Here is a 5,232-nt window from a genome sequence, read left to right as displayed (position 1 = left end):
GCTTTATTCTAAGAATATCATATCCTCAGGGCTCTGTCTGGGGAGACACTGACAAATACAAATGTCCTTACAGTTTTTCTTTTATTCTTGCTTTATGGTGTATTCCAGACAGATTTCCAAAATTATATATAATAATATATAATCTGTAGTTGTGGTTTGGTGGAGTTCAAGGCTGTGATTTTCCAGGACATAACCATGCCCTGTTTGAAAATGGAAGATCAAGTGCACGTAATGAAAGGCAGATCAAATTCTGGAATAATATGTTTATTTCTTAATCAATATTAATATATGTGACTTTAATTTTTCAGCATCCTTTCTCCTGTTACATACCAAAGGAACAAGCAGCTTTACATTTTTATAGAGTCTTTCATCAAGAAGAATTCAAAAAGTGTTTTACAAACCTCGGACAAAATTCCTCTTTGATCAACACTGAAAATCTCTTAATCCATGGTGCAAATCTCCGTTGCACTTTCTGTGCCTTTTTCTGCACATAGGACTTCCATCGATTTCTGGAGGAATCGTGTGTGTGAAACAAGTGCAGAATGTGTAATAGCAATCTGCACTGCAGATAAAAAGGAAAAAAAAATATTGTACATGTATGGATTCGTTGCCCATCACAGAAACACACCACTGCTAGATTAGACACTAGCTGTCTTATATTAAAAAAATAAAAAATAAATCTGATCCTACTCTCTAACTATGAAGTGTTCTGTGGTGTTGCAGTGTAGGATGTTCTTTAAAGAAGGAATGCTAAGCTTATTTGCTCTGGTACAGAAATTTACTTTGTCACAGGGAGCCTTCACTTCCAGGTCCTTTAAATCTCTTTCTAAAAGCAGAAGGGAAGATCTGACTGCCAGTTCCTGGTGGGCAGCTGCTCTGAGGCAAGTGCTGTGGGTGCAAGACCCTTTCTCAGCCCTAACCCTCTTTCACAGCAAAACCTCTTGGACCCTGCCTACTGCAAGCAACAGAAGACTCCCATAATTTCCAGAGCTTCAGTACTGTATGTGTGCGAACCTTGCAGAGTTGGATGCTAGTTTGGAGTCTTGAAAAATCCCTCTGGAGATTCCTTCTGAAATTTTAAATTTGGAGATGCCCTCCATATTTTAGTTTTCCTGTCTGTAGCTAAATCAGGAGGTGCAGAGGAAATGCAGGAAACTGAGTTTCCCAAACTAATTCCAGGTTTGATTGGGGCAACATCCTGAGTTATCTCTGTTTGGTGCAGCTCTTTTATCCTTAGAGCTAATGTTACATTTCTGATTGGGGTTTACAAATGCCCAGGAACACTTTCTTTTTTAATCATCAGAAAATGGTGAGCAACATCCCACTGAGGTGAGTAGAGACCCCAAAGTTACCATTAATTCTGCAGACACTTCTATTCAGTAATCAAGATTTCAATCCTTGTGTTGAACTATAAATCTCAGGCCATGTCATTTCCTACTTTAGTAAGACATTCTGTTTCTCATGAGAAGAACCATACTTTTTAATAAGAAAATCATTCAGAATTAAATGTCCCTTAGGGATGCTTTATGAAAAAGTAAAACACCTCACTTGCAAAGACAGGTGTAATAATGTGATGAGGGATCTTTTAACTACTTCATGTATCAATGTGAACAATCTTGATTTATCTCAAAATACAGATCGATGGAGTCATGTTAATTTATCACACTGGGTGAGCTGCCCTGATGAGTTTATCCCTGTGTTTAAACCCCTTTCCCTTCCAAATGGTGGAGATTGCTGTTTAGGTGATCACTTTTCTTTTGTTTCCTCCTGATGATACATCTACATCTCAGTTTGTATTTATGCTTTTAACATGTTTGCTAACAGGGCTGCCAGTAGCATTGACACCATTAGCAGCAAAAGTTCATGTTCTATTAGTGGTGTTAATCACATGTGCTAGAAAAATGATTGCACAATGCAAATATAATCCTATCCACAACTGCTTTCCTTTGAATTGCCAGCCTAAAATAGCCCTAATCACACACTGTAAACTTAAAGGGGGGTGGAGGTCAGTAGGAACTCGTTAGAAACCCTTTCTTCAAGTGTCTTTGAAAGCCTCAGGCCCAGCAAAGCCCTTGCCAAGGTCCATGAGCTGAGCCCACCCTCTGGTTGCAGACCACAAGGCAGCACTGCAAGGTACTGCTGTGACATTACTCCTCTCCTGGAGTCCTCACGCCAGCCTCCAAAACTTTACCTTCAGTTCTTCAACTTGCTTGACATTTAGAGGGAAGAGTTTGAGGAGAAGCTGTGGAAATCTTAAGTAACACGATGCAAATAATTAAAGTTAGTGATAATTTGGTGCTTTTCATCTTCAAAGTGCTTTACAAACATTAATTAGGTGTGCTCAGTAAAACCCTGTAGAGTGGAAGCCACTCAATCCTTGTCTTCTGTGAAGTGACTTCCTTCGCTGTCCCCTGCACACTATTTTTAGTACCTGCAAAAACTTGCCTCACGTTTCCTTGCTTTCTCTTCACATGGCACACACCTTTCCCGTGATGAAAGCCATACCGGCTTAGTAACGGGGAAGGGGGGGGGGGAAGGTTTTAAAATTAAATAGTCTTTTAAAACAGCAATTAGCTTGGATTTTCCTGGAAGAACTGAGGCATATGAAGATCAGAGGCAAGGCACCTTCATACCTTGCACAGCCTCCAAACCTTCAAACCTTCCGTCCCCTTTGAACATGAAAAGCTCTGTTCCAGGCACACCAAGAGGTGGATCTGCAGGCTGATGGTCAGCGTGAGCATGCATCCCACTGTGAACAAAGCCAGGGTGAATTTCCGTGCACACCCAGCTGCCAGGTTTCCTTGCCCAGTAACGGGCCTAAAAATATGGCCACAGGGAGGAGGATGTTAGCTTCATGGCACTGAAACCTCTTTGTCACAGAGCTCTGCTTCTTCCTCAGGTTCAGGAATATGTCCGTCTTTCTGGAGTCTTGTGTCCATGAGGAGACAGACTCAACATTTTTTGCAAATTGTCCTTTTTGGGGGACACAAATAAACAAATTTTGGTTTAGCTCTTTTATCACAGCTGCTCTTCTTGCAAAACTATCTGCTTGGCCCTGGACTCAGTAGTCTCAGCTCCTACTCCGGGAGGGCTGCTGGGGTGTTCCCTACAGAAGCAGCCCCATTCTCCCATTGCCTTCCTCTTTTCCTTTGGTAACTGCTACAACAGATGTGTCCAGCTTATTCAGTGCTTTGCCCAGACTATGTGGCTGGTGTCCCGATGACTTTCTACAGGCATTACTTTGTTGTAGTCATGGTGTATGTTACCATGCTGCTCAGGCGCCAACTCTTCAATTGGCTTAGGTGCCTGCCTTTCATCAACCTGATATTTCCATTCCCAAAGTAATGGGATAGCCTTCCTACTACAAGTGGGAACACACAAACGAAGATAGTGACTTTGTGGATCTCAGTTCAGGAAGTGCCTTCTGAAAAGAAAAAGGTGTTTGTTTTTTTCCTTTTGCGTGTTCTTCCTTTCCTTTCCTTTCCTTTCCTTTCCTTTCCTTTCCTTTCCTTTCCTTTCCTTTCCTTTCCTTTCCTTTCCTTTCCTTTCCTTTCCTTTCCTTTCCTTTCCTTTCCTTTCCTTTCCTTTCCTTTCCTTTCCTTTCCTTTCCTTTCCTTTCCTTTCCTTTCCTTTCCTTTCCTTTCCTTTCCTTTCCTCTTTTTTTTTTTTTTTTTTTTCTACCTGTTTGTAGAGAGGACAAATAAGCAGGTAGTCCAATTATCTTATTGATTCAGTCTGGCCAACCCAAAAACTAGTCACAATGCACAGGTCTCCTGGTTGCACACCAGCCTGTGAAGAAAAAGCCCAGGGGACAGCTGTATTCCTGTTTTTCTGTATGACTTCACAAAATCATTTTTCTTCTTGGTGTCTCGGGTCCCCACATGACAAGGTGATGAGGGAATAAATGGTGGAGGGTGGGAGAGGAGGGGAGGTGAATTGCCAAGTTCATCCAGAAAGGCACCACAGAGGCTTTGCAAATGCTTACAGACTTCCCAACCATTGCACTACGTTAGATTTTACTGCTTCCCATTAACAATAGCTTGACATCACTTCCTGGAACAAAATGAATGTATTAAACTAAGTATTTCCTTTATAACATGTAGTTACTCAGCTACTTATTTTTGGCTGGCAATGCTAACTTGAGCTCTTGTTTTGACTCCATTTCCTGACCAGCCCCAATGTATTGTCTGTCTTCTAGCATAATCTTAAAATAGTCTAGTTTGTCCTCTGGGAAAGCAGGCACTGATGAATTTACACACTTATCTTGAAAATGTTTAGATCTTCAGAACTGTTGCAGAAAATATTTGCTGTGCAATTTATGTTACACTTTAATCTTAAAAAAAAAAAAAAAAGAAAAAAAAAAGAAAAAAAAAAAGAAAGGAAAAAGTAGTTCATCAAAAGAAATTGTATTTGTTTAGTCTTTCAGATATTAGTTGTATCTCTACAGAATTACCACAAACTCCAAAAGAAAACCTCCCCAAAATGCTCTGTAATAATGCCTTGCTGTATGCCTGTGTTTTATGCATATCACTTTGGATTTTCTACAGGAGCATGAAGTGCCTGGCATAAACAACTCCAGCATCAACACTGGGAATGCAGCTACTGAATGGAGTCCCACAAAATTCCTTCATAGCAGTATTTTTTCATTGGTGAAAATACATGATTTGGTGACAGAAAAATGGTTTGAAAATTTCTATGGATTATATGTGCTACTGCAAACACTGTTTTCTGGTAAAAACAAGTTGAGCCTTTCATTTTGCTATTGAAAAAAAAAATAATGCCACTTCTGTTCTAACATTTCCTTCAATTTAATTTTTAATTTAAAAACTTCTGGATGCTGAAGACACGGAAAAAAAAATATTTAATCTGAGGCTGAAGAAAATGTTACAGCTAACTTAAAGTGGTTACCAAAAATGTTGGAAATCATTCTTTGCAGGTCAACTGCAAATTAATTTCTCCCGTCATTTTTCAGCCTAGCCAGGAAAAATCAAAATGTCAGTTATTCACACAGCTCTGCTATTGATTCTTGTCATTGTTCTTTATCTGATGGCTTCATATAGCAAAGCAAGGCAAGCTGGAGAAGACAATTGGGGACTTAAACCTATTGTAATTCCAGTAGGATTCTATGGGCTTACATTACATATTTGTTTGTCTCACCAGGCCTTCAGTTACAGCCAAGGGGCAGTTATTTCTTAATAAATCAAGTGCTTGTGATCACTTGTCCATACCTTT

At 39.9% G+C, this 5,232-nt stretch overlaps 1 long non-coding RNA gene across 1 annotated transcript; it reads right to left on the bottom strand.

Annotated features, from left to right (window-relative positions):
• Nucleotides 1–248: 248 nt before the first annotated feature.
• On the bottom strand, nt 249–4,002 carry LOC311431684. The gene is made up of 2 exons (XR_014689576.1): nt 3,682–4,002; nt 249–3,424 (listed from the first exon to the last, which is right to left on the bottom strand). It is a non-coding gene; the product is annotated as an uncharacterized lncRNA (long non-coding RNA).
• Between the last annotated feature and the right edge of the window lie 1,230 nt (nt 4,003–5,232).

This window comes from Aythya ferina (assembly GCF_964211825.1).
Source record: "Aythya ferina genome assembly, chromosome: 2".
Lineage (NCBI taxonomy): Eukaryota > Metazoa > Chordata > Aves > Anseriformes > Anatidae > Aythya > Aythya ferina.
Note: the sequence above shows the minus strand (reverse complement) of the source record. Positions and strands in the feature narration are given on the sequence as shown.